We start from the raw sequence: 24,724 nt of genomic DNA, 5'->3' as shown, positions 1-24,724 counted from the left end.
GCCCCTGGCGCGGTCTCGGTTTCCACTGCGGAGACCGAGTGCGGTGCGCGTGGACGCGGCGGCCCGCCCGGCACAGCACCGGGGCTTTTCGGGGAACCGCACCATTCGGAGGGAGAGAAAAGGCCTTTTTAGTGATGTGTGCTGAAAAACAACTTGAAAAAAAATCGTTAAGGAATTAATGTGTATGCTTTGGCCTAGGAAGAAATGTATAATTCATAGAGAAAAAGAAAGGAATTAGCAGAGAGAAGCGAATTCGTGGGAAAAAATGTTTATTATAACTTTAGTGGAGAAATAGAAATTACTATTTAAGCATGTTATTAGCATCAACAATTATAATAAAACTAATATTTATTGAGGTCTCGTTATGTGCCAGACACTCCTGAGCTTTCTTCATCACCGTATCTCTCGCTTAGTCCCGCAGTGACCTCGTAAGGTAGAAACCACGATTAGTCCAGGTTTCAGATGAGGAACGTGAGAATAGTTTGTGTGAATAGCCCCAGGCCACACGACTGCTAAGCAATCCAGACTTCCGACTTAAAGGCCACCTTGCTGACCACCAGGCTGTGCCTTCACCCACACACAATCCACACTATTTAGAATATAAATAGAAAAAACGTTCATTGTTCAAGCTCTCAGGCAGCTCGGTTTTTATAATTCTGCATTTTAACCCTTATGATGTATCCGTCAACAGCCTAGCTTTATTAAATTTGGGCAAAGAATATCTTTTAATAATAAATAATAATGTTTCCTATTCTAATTCTCTCTAAATTGTTTTTTGTCAGATATTCTGTTTTACCTACTTTGTTATTAGAGTAACTCAGAAAGCTGATTATAATTGCTGGGGAAATTCAGAAACAAAATTAATTCAGCTATTTTTCTTTAATAAGAACCAGTTTATAAAAATCACTAACTGATCATTTTATATTTCATAAGTATTTATGTTTCATAGAATGACCTAGACTGACCAGGTCCCGAGCTGTTTCTTAAGTGGTTAAAGCAGACCTAGACGAAGATCCTGATTATGGTTCTGTATAAATGATGGGCAAAAAGTACTGATCTATGTGGGGAAAAGTACTGATTTATATGGAAGCTTATATTTTTAGTATCTTTTTATTTTGTACCGTTTTTCCATTTCGTACAATTGCTCTTCCAATTTATTCCACAGATCTGTTGTGAACCAGAGTCACGGCTGTGTGCCCGAACTCTGAGTGTCTTAGGAAATGTGGCATGTTTTCCCCAGCGTAAAAGTTATGGCTATTTTGTATAGCACATTGGCAACTTTATTTAGTTCTTCTTTTTAGAATGCATTGGACATGTTATTGCTTCTAGAGTGACTACTTACAAAAATACTAATACGAATGAAGCTAATTTAAATATACTGTATATTGTTCATGGCACTAATAAAAATTGATACTGACATTCTCATCTTCTTATTATACTCTATGTCAGCTACTATCATCACCATTAAAAAAGCAATTTATAACCACAGGCCCACCTTTAATCATATTCCTTATTAGCATTTCCAGTTTTTCCTCGAACACAATTCAGGTTACAGGTGGTGTCGAGAAACCTCTCTTGTGTCTTTCTAAATCATGGCCATCGCATTTTCTCTGCTCTTTTCTTTTATTACCATTATCCTTAATCTGAACCTCTTGCTATTGCCTCTACTAACATTGGTAATTATCTCATGCATTGGCAAAGTGTTTTACACCAGTCCAACCCACTTCCTCTAATTAGGAAAATACATTCTAGCCTCTGAAATGACTTTCTTATGTGACTACTCAGAGAGGCAAATGAATTCAAGGCTCTTAAGTATTTTAGAGTCAGATCTCACTGTCTTTTTGTGGTCTTATTGCTGCTTACAAATTTGTTGGCTTGAGTTTCACAATGAAAACTTTAATTTAGGTGTCTCTTTTTATTTTATTGAATATAATTTCTTCTTTTATTTAACACCCTGTCATTTGGTATTTTCTTATAAGTTTTAGAATGTTAAACATTTTAAGAGCTCTCCAATCAATAAGTTATAAATTTAATAACATTTCATCAGTATGTGAAAATTTTTGTGACAGATTTTGATGGCTTTCTCTTTTTTATTCAATCTTATTTCATTCACTATAGTCTTTATATCAGTTAAATTCTTTATTTTAATACTTAATGGTTTTCCTTTTTTGAGAATAAAGTTTTCCTTTAGTAACCAAAATTCTATTGAAACTTATCGTATAAAAAATTCTGGAGATGACAGCTAAAAGAAATAAATAGAAACTTATTTCCAATAGTAAGTGTTCCATAAATCAATCATCTGGGTTAAAGGAAATTAATAGTCTTAATCATGCAATTGGGTAAAAAATGCTATAATTTCCAAACGTAGGCCTCAGTGCGTGTTTTGAATATTTAATAGTGTAACTGCTATGTTCATGTTGGCAACGTATCTTTCTAAATATTATGGTCAAATCTGTAAATTAGAATTCAAGAAACTGACACCTTAAAGAAAACCCATTCTTCCTATTGGCCACTATCTGGAGGATGCGAGACTGATAACCCAAGATGCTGATGGTGAGGATTAATGTAGAAGAAGAAACGTGTTCTTCCAGGGGCTGGGGGAGACGTCCAGAGCTGTCTCCTCATCGTCCTGACTTATGCTCCGTGTAACGGGGAGGTTGTGTTGGACACGTAGCTGGGAAGCCCCACATCGACTGAAACACTCCAGAGAGATTATTTTGTGTTCCCTGGACTGTTCTTACTAGAGTAGAAAAGTGTCTTAAAATATATTGGAGAAACTTTCAACAAGAATGAAAACAAAAAGAGGTTTGTTGTTTAACAAGAAAACTCAATGAACTATAATGCCATCACGTATTTATGCATTTGCACTGCCTTTTATAGCATTTAGCATTGAACTTGTATTGAGTGGGCCTTCAACAGGTGCACAGCAAACGAGTGGTAGAAACAGTATGCACAGTGTCTAGTTGGACCCATAGAATCCCATAAGGTGGTCGGGTCAAATGACATTACCTGCGATTCACTCGCGAGCTGAGTTGAGGGAAGTCAAGTGCTTTACACCCAGTCTCTGACTGAGAAGCAGCTGAACCGGAGGCAGAGCTCTGTCCCGGCCCTGCCTGCCGAGCCCCCGCCTCTACTGCGGCCGCGCCATATTGACTGCCACCACTGCAGGCCCGGAATGCCATTTTATCACCCACCTTTGGGGGAATATTAATTTAAACTTTATCAGTAAATTAATAAATTAAGTTGAAACATATTCTGACCTGCAGACAAACCCTGCCACACTTTCTTTATTCCTCACACTGGCAACTACAGCGAGGCCACTGTCCTTTTCTTCTGAATCATTTCCCATGAATTGATTGTGTGATTTTGAGTCTATGTTAAAGCATCTAGACATGACACAAATATCTGCCCATTTTGTTTTTTTCTTTTGAAATGCTACCGCACAGGCGATGAACTATTACCTTGTACTTCTGAGACTGACTTTGCAGTGTGGGAGGCATGGGTCACTTACCCTGCCCCTGCGGCCAGTAACAGTCACTTAGAAATGGGCTGACAGTGGAATCCTGTTCCTTCGTAGCACCCTGAATGCCAAACACTAAATGGTTACGTTTTCTCTAGTGCGTACACTATGCATATGTATGTGGTATGCATATAGATGTACAGTTTATATATACATAACTGATTACACCAACACATGTGATAAAGTATAGTTTTATGTATGTAATGGTGATTATGAGGGACAAGGCACTCCCCAGCTTAATTGTCTATGTTCTATTTTAAATTATAATGTCTGTATTTCAGAAAAATAATACGGGGCTAGTAAATACATGTCCACATAGTTAAGAGACTCAGAAACAAAATAAGAACAACAAAATGTGCTTCATTTCTTTATCTTTTTTTTCTCTATGTTCAGATATTATCATAGGATATTGGTGGCCTCTGTCAACTGATGGGTTATAGAAGTTGAGAATCTAAGGTGCTAGGAATCAGACATTTTCTAAAACTGCAGAAAAAATACCCCCACTGCAGGCTGCATGTGAGGAGTTATTTGCATCACTGCTCTGGACAGAGATAATTTTTCAGAGCTCACCGACAGAGATAATTTTTTCATGCATTTAGCCTTTCATTTCTTGTAACATAAATATTTTTACACAGCAGATTTGGCACTCTTGACCGAGGAATGCATATTGCCTTTGATACTTGTGCTTCTGCACCAGTGTGGTATTAGATATTGCAGTGGATAAGCAATTCACGGCATTGGTAATAAGCCCAGGGAATCACGTAGTAACATCGCTGTGGGTGAGATGAACAAGGGCTCCAGGCAGTAAGAGGGAGAGATCACTTCCAACTTGGGGCTCAAAGGTGACTCCGGAGTCTGCCTACTCTAGCAAAAAGCAGTGTCCCCTGGGGGCTTATTAGAAATGCAGACACTCAGGCTTCCACTCCCTTTTAACAGGATCTATAAGAAATTAATGGGTGTTTGAAAGTTTGGGATAAGGCTCTGGAACATGGAAAAGCTCTTCTCTCCATTGCTAATTTTCAATAATATGTAGTTTTGCAGAAAAGCCAAGAGTCTAGGTTCTTTGGAATTATCTTGATCTATGAATTCTTGGGGAATGTTAATAATTATTTACATTCTATTTGATAAAGAATGGCAGAATACCAAACAAATCATTTTGATAGTAGTGTAGCAAAAAGCACAATCTTTGGTCTTCTTCGAGTCTTTGTTTTTATCTCTTGGAAGTGTTTGAAATCAACCAGATCTTTCTTAAATATTCTTAATGTATCATTAGAAAGAAAGTTTATGTAAGGATACTTTTTAAACACTATCTTTTATGCCTCCACCTAAAACTCTGTAGCCATCTAGATTGTGTTCTCTATTTAATTATGATGTCTCAAACAAAATTTAAAATTTCTGTCAACTTCCATATGTCTGTCACACAACTCCCTTGCAACTTTGATTAAAAGGGACTAAGATGATGATACTCCTTTCAACCTTGCTCTGGCATTTCTCAGTTTGTTCCTTTTGGTCCCTATCTTCTCACCCTAATGTACCCCTGAGCATCTCCAAGGCAACGCAAAACTACTTTATACCATACCTGGTTTCTCCTCAATCCTCCTTGAAGGACTGCATCAATATCAATCGTTAGGCAGAGCACTTCATTTCTTGCTATTACCTTTTAAGTAAACTATATCTGTTTGAAGTCCCATTTCGATGACATTACATGGTGGCAAACATAATGCTTCTGACACCTTGTACTTTTTCCCCTGCTTAAAGTATAAGCTGAAATAAATATGTTCCACAGTGTTAACAAATCCACTCCCTACAGCCCAAATACTGTGTGTTCTAGTTTTCCAAATTCCCCCACAATGGGTGACTTGTAACTAATGCAAACCCCCGCCTCGAATTTGACTAGTTCATGTGGTGTAGAGAACGTGGGGTTCATAGCAGCCTTGGGTTCCGAGGCCAGTCACTGACCAGCTGCCTGACCTTGGGGCAGTGTTCGAAGGTCGAGTCTTGCCGCCTTCTTGACTAACGAAACGTGGCTTCCGCCTGCACCTCCTGCCCACACGGCCGCGTCTTCTGAGTCCATCTTTGCCTTTGACCCTGCCATTCGCTGCCTTTTCACCTGGGCTTTCCTCTTGTGTATTTTTTTCTTCTCCTTGTTTATTTTCTCCTCCCTATAGCATAAAATAAGCCCTCTCCGCAAAAATTTGTTCTTTCAATCTCCTCACCATCTTGTTTTCTGAGGAAATGCTGTGCCTAGAGTGTTTTCCATGTTGTTAAAATGCTCTTTCCATCTCTACTCTGTTGCAGGCTATACCAGACAAAATTTTAAAGTGCCTGCAACTTCTTCCCTTCCAAATATTTAGATTTTTTGCCTAGTTCTGTCCTTTTATTTACTTATTTTTAAATTTTAAGATAATTTTGTTTTATTGTGTTAAGGACACCTAACATGAGACCTACCCTCTTAATAATCTAGTTCTGTCCCTCTAAAGCCAAGACAGTTTAGCCATAAAGCATTCTCTGACCCCTGGACTATAAACCAGCCTACCCTACATTTAGTCATTTCTAATTCAGTTTTCTACTATCAACAGGGTCTTCCCCTCTGAATATATTTTATCAAAGTGTCAAACATCAAGGCGAGGTGCTCTTAACTCTGTCAAGGTCTCCCATGGTCTCATTTGGTCATTTTCAATCAGAAAGAGAAAACAAAAATGGAAGAGAAATGCACACTGCCCATTCCTGAGTTGCCTGTGTTACAGGAAATGATCAGTCCAGGGAGTCTGTGAACAGGAGTGGTCTCGTGCCACAAGGACAGGCGCAAAGTTATGGCCAGGGCTTGCGAACAGGTAGAAGACTTAGAAGAAATCGAAGGCTGGGGCAGCCAAGCACGGCGCAGTGTAGACCGCGAAGAACAGCATCCGAGCATGGATTTTCTGTAAGGATTCTCCCATCTGTTGGGGAGGCTCACGAGGGGATGAGTCTCAAAGATGGAGTAGGGGAATTACCTCTAGGGACCCGTTGCAAAATCAGGGGCACTGGAGCAGCACCTGCCTGGGGAAATGATTGCAGTGTGCCCCTGGGGGCACTCTCTCTGCCTCTCCCCAAGTGTGGGGGTCACGGCACCGGGTAGGCCCTGTTAGAATAGAGTGAAGTGAGACTCCTTGACTCCTCAATGTGCTCATAGTAATTGTTCCAGAGCCTCTGAGGACCCTGCATCCTTGTCGTATGTGGAAGCTGCCATGGAGCACGGAGCCTACAGTCTGTCCCGTAGGGTCACTGAGCTCTGAGTTCCTAGAAGGAAGGGCTGCAAGACTCACGCTCCATGATCATTTTCAAAGAAGCTTTGCTTCCGGACCCTAGAGGCTCCCCGATTTCCTCCCACCTCTCAGACTGTATCTTCTTAGTTCTCATTGCTGGTTCCTCGACAGCCCAGTCTCTCAACACCTGTCTCCCCAGTGTGCGTCCTTGATCCTCGTGGTGGGGCTCCCTGCGATCTCGGTCAGGCTTTCAGTACGTTTGCGTGTGAATGAACGTACATCTTCAGCTCTCGCTCTTCCCTGAATTTCAGAGTCATATAACCAGCTGTGTAGTCAGCATATCCAAATGCACCCCTGAAGAGTGTCTCAGAGTTAACACATCCAGAATTAAAATCATCCTCTTCTGCCATAAATCAATACCCCTCAACTCCCCATGTCGGTAAATGGAAAAGTACAAAGTCAGGGTGGAGGCACCCTGACTCTCCTCTTCATCCCGCATGTCCGATCTGGCCAAACGTTCTAATGGCTCTGATTGTAAATAAATCCACGGTCTGTTTCCCAGCCCTCCACTACTATCAGCAGGCCCCAAACTGCATTGCTCAACTGAGTTACCACAGTCTCCTTCCTATGGGTCTCCCTCCTGTTCTTCCTCATGTGCGAGCTGCAGCCAGAAACCCTCCGGTGGGTTTCCCTTTCCTCAGAGGAAAATCCTTCCTCTGGCCTGGGTTCCCATCTCTGCACGGCCCCTGTCTGCCTCGGCTTCTCCCTGGGTCCCCCAGACCTGCCGACGCCTCGGGCCTTTGTGTGCTCTTCCCTCTGGCTGGAATGGTGTTCCCTGCACAGCCACAGGGCTCACTCCCTCCCTTTTGTCAAGTGTTTGTCCAATGCCTTCGTGTCAACAGAGCATCTCTGACCTCAGCCTTTCCAGCTGCAAGGCCCCACTCCTCAGCTCGCTTTATTATTCTCCTTGTGTCTTATTTTTCATAAAAAATAGTCGCCTTCTGACATGCAGTCCAAATACTTATTTACCTTGTTTCTAATTTCAGTTTTACAAAAGCAGGAATTTCTTATCTCATTGATAATATCCATGAGATCCAGAATAGTGCCTGACACACATTAGGTGCTAATGAAAAAGTTTGAATGAATGTGTTCTGAGTATATAGAAGGCACTGGAATGAGACACAGGCACTCAAGGTTTTTGAAAGATGACAAGCTAAAAGTCATGAAAACATTTGATAATTCCTATAAAATAGATTTACATGAGGGAACGCAACGGAATGAGCACCTCATTCTGGGGTCTGAGTTTAAAGGATGAGAAAATATCTGCCCAGGGAACTTCTGCTGTCACAGAGCAGGCGGTCCTTACAGATGAGTTAAATTGGAGTGCTGGCAAACTCTCCCAGCCACCTGTTCCTCAGCTTGCTCCAGGTTTAGGTGGCTGGGGTCACCGGAGGGAGGGCAAATAAGACCAGGGACTGTCCCTTGAGTACACAGGAAGCACAGTTCTCTCCATTACTCTGAACCCACTTCCACTTGCCCATCCTTAACAAGACATCCCCATATTTTTATATGGGGATATGAAAAATCCTATATCAAAAGAAAGCCTATAGTCTAAGATCAAAATGTCTTCAATTTTTGTAATTTTATGCTTTCATGAATTAAGCTTTGATGTTCAGTGTATTTCCATATCTAAAGCAGGTACAGGGCAATTTCTTGGCGGCACAGTGGACCAAGCCCGCCAACAGGTTTTTAACCTCATTGTTCTTATTGGCCATGGGCACATCCTTACAAACCATCACCTACAGGAGAGCCCCCAAGGTCTGTCCAACCAACTCGTGGGTCAAATAGCAAAGTGCGTATCCTGCGGCTTCCACGCCCTGAGGCGCTGCGTGTGTCTTCCTTTAAATCCGCTGTCCTGCTTGGCCTTTAGGGCCATGAGGCGGTGCTACAACGGGCAAACTGTGGCTCCGAACCGTGTTACGGGTTGCTTTGGCATTCTCAGGGAAGAGCAGTTGCATAATGATCTAAATGAGAGTGTGAGTGGTTAGAAAGGTTATGTGATGGAATATTAAACTAGGATGCGGGCACTGGCAAAACGGTCACCTCTGCCCCCACTGGGGAATGGAAATATCGGGGCACCCCATCAGTACCAACAAGACCAGCAAGGTGGCCAGCCTGCCGGGGTGGGGGAAGGGCCCCCGTGTTGGGGCTGTCTGACCTCCGGTGCCTGCCGCCCCCCAGCGGGCCCCGGGAGGAGCCGTTCCTCAGCGGGTCTGGTCCGCACGCGGAGCGAGGCACAGGCGCGTGGAGGAGGGGCTAGGGTTACAGGAAGTGATCTGTGGCGCCGGCAGGTTTCGTTTTTAGTTGGATGCTTCTAAATCAGGTTATTTCTGATTCGAGCTATTTCTGCTTCAGTGGGATACTTGGCTGCTGAAGCATTTCGCAGAGTTGTATGGGTGTGTATGTGTACATGTACGCAGTCACACACAGATCTGCCACACATACACTGATATACACATAATTGTGATAATATCTCAAAGCAGGCGATCCTGCTGACTCGCTAAGCCGTGGCCGTTGTACCACACGGTCCCCCTTTTCAATCTGACCCCAGTACGTCGGCAAGTCCTGTCCAGCGATTCACGGTATGTCGGGAAGGATAAATGGAGTGTTACAAATATCAAACAATTCTTTTTCATGTTTAGTTCATATTTAGCAGAGATCTTATGTATATCTGTAGGTTTCTCGTTTTTTAGTTCAGAAAACTAAAGAAAAAAAACAGATTGTTTATGGGCCAAATCTCTGCATTCAGCTAAATGTCGAGAAATGACACTGGCATTTATGATAGTAGTTACAAAACAGCCACATGGTCTTTAAGAAGCCTTTTGTGTTAGTAAAGCCAGAAAATTACCACAGTGGCCACGTTACTGATGAGGCCCTGCCTCTGTGTGCGCGTCCGAGCCGTTGGTCTGGTTTGGTTTTCCCTCCTCTTCGTGCGTCTGTGCCTCCCGGGCCTCCCGTCTGCGGGTTGTCCTGGGTCTTTGCTTCTGCCAGTCTTCCGCTACCTGGCTGTGACGCATGCGCGCGCGCACACACACATATACACACACACACACACACACACACACACACACACACACACACGCTCACTCTGTTCCCTTCATCCTTTCCGGCCTCTGCCTTCACTGCCGACTCCTTCCATCTCACACACTCTCTCTCCTTTCCTACTGTGCATTCTATCTTTCCTTCTTCTGCACATTATCTAAGTGTCCATGCTAGAGAACAGGAGGACGTCTGTACCTTATTCATTATGGTGCTCATTAGACCTGTAGGTTTGCTGGTCTCCCCTTAAAGCCTCTAAAATTAACTTAATTTTACTTACGTGGCCCTCATTTGACTGTTTCTGGGGGTGACTGACCCCAGTAACAAAGAAGCTCCAAGCCCATCATCAGGTAATAATGTTTACTTTGAGAATAACTGAGGTCATTTTCATCAGTAGGACTGTGCCTACACCACTAATGTAAATAGGAACTTTGGCCGGGCGCGGTGGCTCACCCCTGTAATCCTAGCTCTCTGGGAGGCCGAGACGGGCGGATTGTTTGAGCTCAGGAGTTCGAGACCAGCCTGAGCAAGAGCGAGACCCCGTCTCTACTAAAAATAGAAAGAAATTAACAGGACAACTAAAAATATATAGAAAAAACTAGCCGGGCATGGTGGCGCATGCCTGTAGTCCCAGCTACTCGGGAGGCTGAGGCAGGAGGATCGCTTGAGCCCAGGAGTTTGAGGTTGCTGTGAGCTAGGCTGACGCCACGGCACTCTAGCCAGGGCAACACAGTGAGACTCTGTCTCAAAAAAAAAAAAAAATAAATAAATAAGAACTTAGCGTTTGATAGATTTGCACATGGTGTGAAGTAGAGACAGTATTTTTAAGTGGTCCATGATAACCTTTTTTTTTCCCCCTTGAGATGTCTGAATAATTCACATGAACTTGAGTTTAGGCACATGAATGAAATGTTAATTCCCTTGGTTATTTTTTTCCCAGAGTAACTTTACAACAGACATTTTTCTAAGCATTTTATCATCACTGTCACTTATTCTGTTCCCATGTTTCCATTCAAAACTGAGAGCTGAGATGGGATTTTTGAAACAGAATTTTGCCAGTATCTGGATACTGGTTCTGCATTCTTTTCAACAACCGCCATTAAAATTTAAAGTTCTTATTTTGTTTATAAAATAACTGTAATTTACTTTAAGCTTCACGTTTTCTGACAAAGTGAAGTATTTCTCCTTTCCTTAGAAGTGTGCACGCACGGGTTCTGCTTCTCCTCAAACTGCAAGTGTTCACACAGTACCCAGAAGACACGTAACAAATAGTCCCTGGACTCTAGGAAGTCCCAGACCATATGTTGTAAGGTACAGTGGCCGTGCCTTCTCCTTGAGGGATGGTTCCAAGACCCTCAGTGGATGCCTGAAACCACAAATAGCACAGAGCTCTATATATATATGGTGTTTTTTCCTATACATACATATGATCAAGTTTAATTTATAGATTAGGCACAGTAAGAGATTAACAATGATAACTAATGATCAAATAGAATAATTATAACAATATACTGTAATAGAAGTTATGTGAACGTGGTCTTTCTCTAAAAAATATCATTTTACTGCACTCACCTATTTTCGTACCTCGGTTGACCGCAGGTAACTGAAACCCCAAAGCAGACCTCAGATAAAGGGGACTACCGCATAAAGTCAGGGAGAAGACGCACAGATGGGTGTCAGTCCTTACAATACTGATGCAGACATTCGCCAAATAAAATAAAACAGATGACAAGGAAGTGGCGGGGTAAATGAAGCTTTCTGCATCATTTATGGGGAGATTTGAAAAAATATAGGAAGATATTTCTATTTAAGATTTCTAATCTTTCAAGTTTGGGGCTTACCCTGCTCTCCCCCCAGGGTAAAACCGGCGCCATCAAGACTGGCCTCCACATGTGACCCCAAGTGCGGTTCTGTAGCCCCAGCCTAGGCAGGTGGGAGGGGAGGGGGCAGCGCGAGGCGCCTCCCAATCCTCCCCTCCATCCCACACCCACCTCCGTACCTAAGCAGCACCTAAGTCATTGGCTTTTTAAATTTAATCATTTTTTGCAAGCTTACTTTGCTAACAAAATTTCTGCTCGTTAGCACGATTGCTATTTCAAATTCGATGAAATAATGTGCTAGGAAAATTAACATAAGGCACATTTTATTTTCTTCTAAAACTAGGTATTTGTGAATATACAAAAAATTGAATGTATGTGATCTGATCATATACTAACATAATATACAAAAATAAAGCATAGCATTTTTATCCCCATTATGGTGGAATATTTTATAGCTCTCATTATTTTATTTTTCTTGATTTTTTTGGTTAGGAATACAAGCTTCAAGCAAAAAAATAAAAAAAAGAATTCAGAATATTGACTAAGTAGTTCAAGTAAAAAGAGTCACTTTGAACTCAATTCTATAAATTTATTTAGCTTGAATTGTCAAGATGCTTCTGTTACTCAACCACGTTTAATTTTTTTAGCAGATACCATCTATAATAAACTATAGCACTTATCAAAGATCAGCTAAGATGATTCAATGATCTCCTTTTAAAGATTTTTTTCAGTAAGGTTATTTTAAATATTTCTTCCTCAAGTATACTAAAAATTTTGGTGAGGCAAATATTCATGAACTATGTGAATTTTATTTTTGTATTTTTCTATGATCAAAATAAGATAATTTTTGTTTGATTTTCTTTAATGTTTTCAGTTTTATAATGCTGTTTGACTGTTTCCCTTCCCTTTCCTTCCCTTTCCTACACTTCCCTTCCCTTCCCTTCCACATATAAAACCACATATATTTCATTAATTTACATACTTAAGAAAGTATTTTGAAGTATTACTCAAAATAACAGTGTGGCTTTAGTTTGTTTATTAATTAATTATTAAACAGCAACAATAGCAAATCTCCCTTCGAATCTAAATTCTTTCTGAATTCTTTGAGTATCTTGATTCTAAAATCCACATAATGTTCATCTCTTACTATCTTTAATTTTCTGATTTTATCTTATTTGATATTATCAACTTTTAGTCTTTTGAGGAAATCTCTATTCTCTGTTATAATATGTTTTTACAAGAATCTAGGGAACTATTTATATATTGTATGGCTAAATTGTCAATACACATTAAATTAATTGTTCAGTCAATCTACAGGCAATTAAAAGGAGTTTAGTAGACCTACATTATATAACTAAAATACATTGTGTTTGGGTATAAATTGGAAGAAATTTATATTTTGTATTATTGTGGTGTATATTTGGTGTATATTTTGTGTTTTAGTCAATGATTGAACAGTTGTTTCTTTAAGAAAGTTGGTTTATGTGAGGATCGAATTACCTTTAGAGCTACATGACTATTCTGCATTCTTGGAGAGTTGAGTTTGGGACTGACTAGTTCATAATGTCATTGTCATTCCGTCCATCTTTGTGTGTACTAATTAGGATATCTTGACTCACTGGCTTCTGCTAACTTACCTCCTGTCTCTTTTTCGGCTGTCGGACAACGGCACACCCTCAGTGGCCGGGGGTGCTGGGCACAGAAGCTCCCAAGGATCAGTGAACTCTTGCTCCAAGGAGGATGCATTTAATAGGTGGCTTTTGCTGCATCTCCGGGAGAAAGGCAATTTCCTAGGTTCATGTGTGCACCGAAGTTCATCTTTATATGCTTACATCTGGGTGGGTTCAACTTCAGTGACATTTACTGAACATGTTACTGAGACACAGACCTTATATTATGCACAGGAGATACAAAAACGAACAAGAAACAGTCTCTTTTGTAGATGTTTGCAGGTTACTCGGGAAGACGATTGTAACTTAGAGAGATAATTTTATAAGCAAGGTAAATGCCAAACGCTATGTTGGCATGGAAGCAGTATGTTGTGACAGTGTCGTCAGAGTGACAGCACAAAGGAAGTTGTGTTCGCCCGGCACGAGGGGTGACTGGAGGTCTGTGGGACACTCGTAGCTCCATTTACTGTGACTTCACGATTTGGAGGAAGTTCCCTATTATTCCTCTTCTTATTATTACGATGTGGCTTTTAATGGCTTGATTGTTTTATGAAAAAATTCTGTGGTGGATGTTATACAATTAATTTATCATTCATAAAACTTAATCCCAATTAAGTGAGAAAAAAAATCTACTAGCTCTGGCCTTATGAAAAAAGAATTCTCTCCTCTTACAACCTGGTATTATCAAATAGCCTTGTCAATGGAACCAGTGTTCCATGACAACAAACCAACCATCGGTAAACAGCAACGACTTATTAGATACTGAATTTATGATACAAGTGCTTGAAGTTTACATGGTGGGTTTACTGTTGGACACACTATGGCTCTACAAACATGGATGTGGTCACAAAGTTTCTAAGACGTAACTGAGAGAGGCAGCTCATGACTTTCAGGGATTATCCTGTGGAATGAGCAATAGCTCCACAGTCCTCACTGCTAAAAATAAATGTGTTGTTTATGGTGGCCCTTCAACTGTCTTAGGAATCTTGAGGACTGTTTCAAATGAATGCATAGGGCTTTAACTTTTCCCCAGGGTTCTGTCTCCTGAACTCCTAAAAATGCTGTCCGAGTAGACATGCGCAGACTGTTTGTCTCCTGCAGCCCAGTGTGCCGGGAACAATCCTGTTAGATGTAAGGGAGGCAGGGCTGGGCCGGGGAGAAGCTGAACCACAGTGGGAGCCCTAGCTTGTGTACAGAGAGCTGTGCTAGATTGCTCTTCAGAGGTGGCCCTGCCTTCTCAAGGGGAAAGATGGGCTGTCCCATGGGGACATGATCTGGGGTGAGATGGCTCTCTGGCTGAGGGCAGTTCCCAAAAATGGATTCAGCTAAGCATCATCAGCTCCCAACACTCTCAGCAGGTGGGGAAGTGAGTGCCCCAGCCCTGGAGGGAGGGGAGGGGAGTGCACACCGTCCACACCTTCCCGGCTCAAATCCTTTATACCTGCTTTGTATATCATGTTCATTGCCTGCCTGCTCTTCTACCCATTCCCTTCGTCCTTGCCAAGGACCCCTGCTGTCCTAGATGGCTTACTTCATCCCCAAGGGACCTGAGCCACAGGTCCCCATGTCCTTCAGGCTCTCTGATTGCTAACCTGTTGATTCGTTGCAAGTCTGGGCCAGGAACAACCAGGAGACACCTCAGCAGATCAGTTGGAGACTATATATATTCAGTGATCAGGGTCAGTTACCCTCCCGGGATGGTGACTTTTTCCTTGTCTGCTTATCTCACAGCATGAGAAACCCTAGTGACTCAGAGAAAGTCTGAGCTTCAAGCTCCGTAAGACTCTCACTGTGTGCCCCCACAGAAGCATTCTCCCTTTGGAAACCAGGGTCTTTAGACCCACATAACCCAGATTTGGGAATAGGGAATGTACGCAGCCTTCTAGTTGGTCACTGGGAGTTATGGTATAAACCAAGCTACTCCTAATTCCATCTTTTAGTTCTTGGACCCTTGTACTCAAACTGTTGAGGACATGGCATTCTCTAATGGTTTTTGATTAAGAGTGTATATTGCCTCCCAGGAAGACACCCATCCTGGCAGGGAGTCACCTCCAAGCTAGCAACTCACTTGTGCCTTCAAGAAGTCATTCCATCACTCCACCAGGATGCCTTCTTTCTGGCCTTTCTGGAATCCTGTGACAGATTGTGTTCCAATGAAACATATGAGGATGTCTTGATGGAGCAAACCTCCTGTGTGCTCTGGGTAGTGGTTTTGGGTGAGGTGCTGAAGGCAGGGAAGGCAAACCCATACCCAGAATATGTGTCCATTCCAGTCAAGTTGAATTGCTGCCTCTTCTAAAACGAAATGGTCCAGTGGTTGGTTGGTTTCCTCAAGGAATGGTGCCATGTTGGGGGATCAACATGTATTTCTTTTGGTGGTGGCTTGGACATTGGGCTGTGGGAGTAGCGCCCTCAGTCTCAGTGACAGCCTATGCACTGGGCCTATTCAGTGCTTCCAGCCTTGCCGCTAACGCTGCTCCATCAGTGACGCTACTGCGCCAGTCCCGGGAAGACTGAAAGCAGAGGCTGGGCAGCTCCACCTGACCGGGTCGTTCTGTCTGGCAAGGGCTTAATGCCTCTTCCTGGTATGTGCTCTCTGGTGGGTGTCGTCATATAAGATCAAAACCATCGCACTTCATCCTAACTCTCCTAAATCCACCTTCATACCTCTTTCCCGGATCTCCTCGTACCTGATCTCCCAGCTAACCCACTCATCTCCTGTCCCCGTCTGACTAGCTAAGCTATTCCCTTTGCCCACGGGTCCATATATATTCTTACATTGGCCTCCTTTTCTCTCCACACAAAGGAAAACCAGACGCACCTCTGTTCTTCCCTGTAGCTCTGCCATGGGGAAGATTTATTCTGTCTGCTCCTTCCGGAGCCACCCTTAAGTGGTGACCTGCAGACCATTTTCAGATCGCGCTCAGATGCTGAGCCAACGCAGTTACAAACTAAGCTCATCCTTTTCTTCCTCGGTGGCTGGTGTCCAGGAGCCCACACATGCCCACCTGTAGCAGTTGAGGGTGAGGTGCACAGTGGTGGATGTCACGGGAGTCTGGGCTGCCTGCAATGCAGCGTCCTTGCTCCCCATAGATTTGCCTCAGCCTAATGCTGCACCTTCCATCCTGTGGTGGATGGCTTCTAGCCCTGTGTGGCGTCATGACTTGGTGGATCTAACAGAATCCAGCTCATGATGGTTAGCTCTGACCTCGTGGTCAAGGATTCCATCTCAACTGGGCTGTTTTTCCAGTAGTGTGTAATTCTCTGCTGCAAGTGACATGTGGGTCTGCACTGTGATTCTTCTGTTAGACCTTGCCATAAATTCCATTGGCATCTTTTCTTGCTGCAGATGCCTGTAAACAAACCATTGGCATTACCAGGTTGCGCGGTCCAGCAGCAGCGCTGCCCAGGATGTGCCTGGTCCTGCTCTGCAGCCCAGCAAAGCTGACCGCCGCCCCGTCTCTCAGCGCAGGTCAGAGCAGTATTCCCAGGCATGCAGTACGCTATCCCCAGAACCTAAAATGATGAATTTGGCATCATGCTTTCTTCTCAGAGGAGGGAAATGTGAGATGTGATGATTTTTTCTTTGTTATAAACGGGCACATGCCAGGATGCCCAAACATTGAGCCCCCAAACTCTTCGCTGATGTGACGTGCCCTGAATCTTTATTGGATTCATCTGCCACCTCTCTAACACAGGTGTCTTTTCAAAGGCTCCAGAATACTTGCCACTTCTTGATTATCTGTTCTCCTTAGTATGATGTTATCAACATAACTTTTTGTTTTAAAAGACAGGGTCTCGCTCTGTTGCACAGGCTGGAGTGCAGTGGCACAATCATAGCTCACTGCAGCCTCAAATCCCTGGGCTCAAGTGATCCTCCCACCTCAGCCTCCTGAGTAGCTAGCACTACAGGCACCACTACACATGGCTAAATTTTTTTGTTTTTTTCAGAGACGGGATCTCACTGTGTTGCCTGGGATGGTCTCAACTCCCAGCCTCAAGTGATCCTCCTGCCGCGGCCTCCCAGAGTGCCGGGGTTATAGGCGTGAGACACTGTGCCTGGCCAGTCAACATAATTTACAAATGCGATGGTCTGTGGGATGTCCAGATTACCCATATTTCTTCAGACTACAGCATGACAGAGGGCAGCAGAGTTAGCATAGTCTTCAACAAGATCATAGATCTGCACTCTTTTCCTTGTCATCAGAATACTAACTGTTCTTGGTTCCTGCTAGAGATGGAAAAGAACATGTTTACCACGTCAGGGACTGCACCACACATATTTGAATCTGTGTTAATCTCCTAAACAAAGATCCCATATTTTGGCACAGCAGCTGCAGTTGGAATTATTACTTACTTGAGTTTGTGGTAGGCCACTGTAAACCTATACGATCAGTCTCGTGGGGTCCACACTGATGAATTAAAGGGAAAAATAATAGGGACCACCAACCATGCATCCTCCATGTTTTACTGGCGGTACAGGTTGGGTATCCCTTATCTAAAATGCTTGGGACCAGAAGTGTTTCAGATTTCGAATTTTTTTTGAATTTTGGAATATTTATATGGACATAATGAGATATCTTGGGAATGGGACCCAAGTTTAAACACGAATTTATTTATGTTTCATATACACCTTACACATATGGCCTGAAGATCATTTTACACAATATTTTAAATAATTTGATGCATGAAACAAAGTTTTGACTGCATTTTAATTATGACCCGTCATGTGAGGTCAGTTGTAGAATTGTCTACTTACGGCATCATGTCAGTGCTCAAAATGTTTTGTATTTCAGATTTTTGGATTTAGGGATGCTCAACCTGTACTAATCTTTGCCATTTTCCTCCAGAATATGTTTTGGATCTACTATTTCGGTGATGGGAAAGGAGAAGTTTTAGAGGATTCCACTTACAGATCCCACTTCATTAGCTCTTACCCTCCTAGCCATCTGCCGCCATAGTCTCCCACTCTAACAAAGGGCCATGATGAAGCTTCAGTCTCTCAGTGTCAACTCAGACACTGTGCAACAGTCCCTGAAATGCTCGTGCAATATTTTTTCCCCAAGGTGGTTGTTCTCCAAATAAATGGCTACAGGTCCTTATGGGAAGGAACTGGGGGATATCGCCATATGTTCCTGACTTGATGCTGCAGAGGCCTTCCTCAAGGGGACATGGCCTCTCTTTCAGTCACTGGGTTCTGAGTTTGAGAACCGCCTCAGGCCCAGATAATTGACAAGAGATCACGACATTTATTGGTATGGATTTCCTAGTCTATGTAAGGGGTCCATTCTAGAGTGCCCACTTCTCTGAACCTTTTGATTCCTTCTTTATCCTTTGCGATGGCAGTTCTGCAACTTCTGAATAGTATGAGCCATTGCTTTTCTAGGCTTCCAAGAGCCAATCTAGGAGCACGTTAGCACCATCTCCCAGAGTCCTTGACAAGGTGTTAAATCCTGTAACATGGGGGATGGCTTCCACACTTCCTTTCCCTTAACCAGGTTGATATTCCATCCCTTTGATCCAGCACCCCCGGATCAAGCCCATCTGCACTCCTCCAGCTCCTGCCGTGCATATTAGCTAGATCCTGCAGCTCCCTTGGCATGTGCCCCTTCACCCTTAGCAAGCCAGAGGATGTTGCGTATTGACCTTGGTTATTGTTCAGGGGGCGAGGAGGGGAGATGGAAGCATGTATGCCTTTGCGAAATAGAAAGTTCTGTATCATCTTCAACATGATACAGAGAGAAGGGGACTACTTCTGGGGCTCAGGGGGTCCAGGGCTCTCTTAGGATTCAATATTTTTTTAGTGTATCAACCAAAACGTCCCCATCCTGATGCCGTATGCAGTAAGCATTTCAAATTTAACATGCTCCATATTGAACTCCTGATCTCTAACCCTCCCAAATCCTGCTTCTTCAAGTCTTTCTCATCTCAGCAAAGGTAACTACATGATTCCAATTCTTTAGGCAAAAACTTTGCAGTCATCCTTGACTCTTTACTTTCTTTTACATCTGACATCTAATCTCTCAATAACTCCATTTTGCTTCCTCTTCCAAATATATTCAGAGTCTGACCACATCTTACCACCCCCACTGGTATGGCCACAGTCCAGCTCACCCATCGTCTCTCATCTGGATTATCTCAGTAACTTCCTGACCACCCTCTTTGTCTCTAACCTCACTGCCTGGAGCCTGTTCTCAACACAGAAGCCAGGGTAATCCTACTGCAACACAAATAAGCACCTGTCACTCTGTCAAAACACCATGAAGTCTTCACACCTCACTAAAAGTTGAAGTCCCTAAAATGGTCTGTAATTCCCGGCATAATCAGGATCCATTATTTCTCTAACCTTGTCTCCTGTCATTCTCCCACTCACTCATTGTACTCAAGCCTCTGTGTTCACCCTGAAACATGCCAAGCACAGTACTTCCTCAGGACCCTTGCATTTGTTGCTCCTGCTGCCTGAAATCTGTGTCCCCCTGTTTCTGTATGCTTTCTCCCCTATATCCTTCAGATCTTTTCTGAGATTTAATTTTTTTTTTTTTTTCAAGACAGAGTAATCTCGTTCTGTCGCCCGGGCTAGAGTGCTATAGCATCAGCCTAGCTCACAGAAACCTCAAACTCCTGGGCTTAAGGGATGCTCCTGCCTCAGCCTCCAGAGTAGCTGGGACTACAGGTTCATGGCACCACACCTGGCTAATTTTTTCTATTTTTTACTAGAGACAGGGTTTGACTCTTGCTCAGACTGGTCTCAAACTCCTGAGCTCAAGGGATCCTCCCTTCTCAGCCTCCCAGAGTGCTAGGATTACAAGCATGAGCCACCGCACCCAGCCAGATTTAATTTCTTAATGGGGCTTTTTCTGGCCATTCTATCTGAAACTCCAACCCTTTGCCAGCATACTCTTCTTATTCCCCTTTCTGCTGTTTTGTTTTCAAAACACTTATTTTCAAACATTCTATGTATTTTGCTCAATTAAAAAATTTTCTGTATCTTTCCCTATAATAAAACTCTAGGAAGAGAGACTTTTTTTTCAATTTTATTCAGTGCTATGTCCCTAAAACTTAGATCACTGCTAAATAAATATTTATTTGGTGTTAATTACATATTTATTGAATAAGTAAATCAATATCTCCAGAGGCATCTAAACTGGAAGTATAGTTCTGTCCATATAAATTGATTTTGCTTAATGATTGTTGAGTTTGGTTTTACCTGGAAGTATGCAAAAGGAATAAAAAGTCAATTGCATTAACTAATAATCACTATTCTAAGCATAAATTGCATTGTTTTAGACATGTAGTATGGGAATGCAAATGAACTCAAACATAGTTCTTTACTTTAAATAATTTAAGTATTGAGTAATTAGGCCAAACGTGCAGATGGACATCACTTGAGAACATTTGCAAAACAAACTCTCAACCAAAAAAACAAAAATAAGAAAATCACCTTCATCTCTCTTTAATCATGACTCATCTTGTATTTAGTGCATGAAAAATGCCTGTCCTTTCCTAGGTCAAAATTTTCTCCACCAATATCTCAACATAATGGTCTATTATCCTTTAAGAAAAAGTTGAGGATTATAATTGTAAACCAAATAAAGGTCATTAGTTGGCTTTAATTCTGGCCTTTACAAAATTCAGAGTGATAATTTGGAAAGCTTTCTATGTTCTACCATCACTGGTGGTGTTCGTTCATTGGATTCAGTCATAATATCTGTTCATTAAATCATTGAATAGTATGATACAGCTAGTTTGAAGGATAATAATAAATAATAATTAATAGACAGAATTTAGATCCAGAATGCTTGGGTTCAAATCTGGGCTCTTTCATTAAGGGCTTTTTGATATCTGACAAAGTGGCCCCTCTGTGCTTTGGAGATAAAGCAGCGCCAACCTGGGAACGTCATTACAAGACTGCAGTGGGTTGGTACATGTAGACGACTTAGAACACTCCTGGGCACGTCGTAAGTGCTGACTAAGTCTTACCGGTTATCATTAGCCCCACTGGATTAAGAATTTATACTTGAAGTCAGGACCTTTGACCTTGAGTCTATCAATACTTTTGGCAATTAAAGAAATTTGCAACTCACACGGACTGCACGTGATACCAGGCTGCAAATGGACCTGTTAATATTCTTTTTTTAATGTAATGTTTTATTGAGGTATAACAAACATACAGAAAAATGCACAGATTATGTGGGTATAGCTTTATCAAGTTTTACTAGGTGAACACACTCATGAAACCACCACCCAGAACTAGAAGCAGACTTTATCAGTATCCCAGAAGTCCCCTTCCCACCTCCCACAATCTCCATCCTTGCACAAGTAACTGCTCTCCTGACTTCTCCCACGTGGATTCATTGTGCTGGTTTCAGGCGTTATCTATGTGCTCCTTTGCTGTCTGGATTCTCTCATTCACCAATATGTTTATGGAATTTGTCAGTGTTATTCATACCAATGGTTGCCTTTTTCTCATGGCTGTAGCATATTCAGGGGTGTGACTATTCCACCATGCTTTACTCATTCTACAGGCAAAGGACGGTGTGATGTTTCCAGTTTGGGACAGATTACTGCTGTGAACTGAACATACCTTTGGTGCACATGTGGACACACCTCTTTCAGGTGTAAATGTAAGACTGGAATTTCTGGGCTCTAGGTTAGGTATACATTCAGCTTTGTAGATACTGCCAAGCAATTTCCAAAGCAACCATACCAATTGACTACACCAGAGTCGCAGCTGCTTGATGTCCTCACCAACATTTGGGAGTGTCAGTCTCTCATTTTAGCCATCCCAATGGGCATGAGCGTACCAACCGTGAGTTTTTGCATTTCTCTGGAGACGGAAGAGTCTGAGTGCCTCTTCATTTGTGTATCTGCCAAATGTTCTTTTGTGAAGCAACTGCCCTAGTCTTTTGCCTAATTTTTAAATTGGCAGTCTGTCTATTTCTTATTTCTTTATGTACTCTATATATCTCCAAATCGTTCATATATTTTGTACGTAAGTCCTTTTTTGATAATGTATTGCAAATACCTTCTCCCACTCCCTCGGCTTGTTTTTTCACTCTTAATAATCTTTTGACAACTGTTTTGAAGAGCATAAAATGCACATAGCAGAGTGTACATATGAAAAGGCCAGAGCTCAATGACTCTCCACAACCTGAAGATGCTTATGTGAACTGATCAAGAAATAGAACACTGGCAGGACGCTCCCCTTACTGGTTGGTCTCTTCTGATAAATCAAAGCTTTTGTTTTAATGTGTCCTAATTTATCAATCTTGTTCTTTAAATTACTGTTGTTTATAAACTGCTTGAAAAATCTTTGAATACCCCAAACTCATGAAGATATTGTCTCACATTTTCTTCTTGAAGATTTATTATTTTACAGGGTGAATTTTAAATCCATAACCCTTCTGGAGTTGTTTGTTGTATATACTATGAGGTACAAGTAGAGACATCTTTTTTTCAGGTTAATATTCAACTGACCTGGCATCATTCACTGAAAAAACACCTTTTCCCCAATGACATGTTTGTCATAAATTGACTGTATGTGTGTGGTTGTATTTCTGGACCCAATAGATGGAACATCTGTTCTGTTCCATTGGTCTGCTGGCTTATGTTTTCCCCAACAAAACCCTATCTCAAGTACTGTAGTTTTATGATAATCTTTCACATCCAAGACTGTAAGTCTTCCAACTTCGTTGTTCTTTTTCAAGATTGTCTTTGCCGTGCTTGTTCCTTTTATTTCCACAGAAATTATAAAATTAACCTGCTAATTTCTAAAAAAAAAAATCCTCTGGAGGTTTTGATAGGGATTGCATTGAATCTAGTAGATAAATTTGTAGAGAATTCAAATCTTGTTATACTGAGTCTTTTGGTCTATAAACATTTTACATCTCTCCATTTATTTAGGTCTTTGTTAATTTTTTCAGTATGTTCTTTATTGTGTGTAGGTCTTGCACATCTGATAGATTCATTCCTATGTATTTCATATTTCAATACTATTGTAAATTTGTTTTATTTTCTAATTGTTTATTGCTGGTGTATATAATTGTAATTAATTATTGAATAGTGAACTCACTGAATTTACTTATTTTAAAATTGTATCTGTAGATTCTTTTGGATTTTCCTCAAACACAATTTTGCCTCTGCAAATAATAACAGTTTAATTTTTTCTTTTTCAATTATAATACTTTTGTTTTTTTCTGTCAATCTTCTTAGTCTTTGTTCAAATTCATACTTCTCAGCCTCTTTCAATGAGTCTGTGATGTTCTGCCTAATTAGAACAAATCAGTAGGAATACCTGCTATGAATTTTCCATGAAAATATTAGAGCATGTGAATGTTTTCTTTGGACTCAGGAGTTCATAATCTTCATTTATTTTTCTATTTTATTCTTTTAGGGGGGTGTGCACAGAATATATCTATTGCTAAATCTACATTTTAAAAAATTTTTTACATATCTTCTGATAACTTGCGTTGAGAATTTATTACTGTGGAAGACAAGCTGAAACACTGCTTCTTGGACAGGTTTTGGGGATTCACAGTTTCCTGTCTTCTTGTTTCTTTCCTGAAACCTGAAATGTCAATGAATTTGACTTCTAAACACACTTCAAGCACTGAATCTATTATTATTGCTATCTAGTTATGGTTTGCCTCAATGATTTTTCAATAACAATTTCAGTCATATATTGTCATCAAAAGGAGTGCCAATTCGAATTAGAGTTCAATTTTCCAAATGGAAGCATTTCTCCAATATGTAACCAAGAAGTTTCTCTCAGGTAAAAATGTAGATTCTTTAAAGATATTTTAATAAAATCAAAACCTGAAATACGGCATTGAAAGATATTCGGTGCACTGATAAAGTTCCCCGGGGGACTCTGGATGTTTAAAGCAACAGTTTGATTGAATAGAACAATAAATGCAGGGCTGAGTGCATTTTTTCTCTTTCTTTCTCATCTACTAGAAAAATATAGATAATAGAGCTCATTTATTTCCTTAACATTTCAGAGCTCCGCAGATGGGAAAACACAACCCAGTGGAAATGATTTCTGGCAACCTTGAGAAGATACGTTAGCATTTTGTGGCATTTCTCTCAGTGACATGTAAAGCATGGCTTTCCCTCATTGCGGTGTCACAGTGAAGTGTCACAATAAAGCCAAAATAGTGTGCCCTCAGGGAAAACTAGGAAAAGGGACCATTTTCCATGCACACACAAAGGGTAATATTTATTATAAAGCTTTCATTTTAGCTCCAAGTGCTGCCTGGGCTGTGGATACTTTCCAATGGAGAAATGCACAGAATGTGAAATTTAAAGCCAATTTTATGTGTAAATCTAATGCAGTTTATGTAAATATAAATAATATGCTAAAAAGTGAAT

At 41.5% G+C, this 24,724-nt stretch overlaps 1 protein-coding gene across 2 annotated transcripts in view; it reads left to right on the top strand.

Moving 5' to 3' along the window:
• The window catches only part of ST18 (suppression of tumorigenicity 18, zinc finger), a 97,200-nt gene that overhangs the window by 6,448 nt on the left and 66,028 nt on the right, over nt 1-24,724 (top strand). The gene's annotated exons all lie outside the window — the stretch shown is intronic.

The sequence above is a fragment of the Propithecus coquereli genome, unplaced genomic scaffold (genome assembly GCF_000956105.1).
Source record: "Propithecus coquereli isolate 6110/MARCELLA unplaced genomic scaffold, Pcoq_1.0 Scaffold71, whole genome shotgun sequence".
Taxonomy (NCBI): Eukaryota; Metazoa; Chordata; class Mammalia; order Primates; family Indriidae; genus Propithecus; species Propithecus coquereli.
The sequence above is the reverse complement of the archived record's forward strand: the minus strand, read 5'-3'. Positions and strand labels throughout refer to the sequence as shown.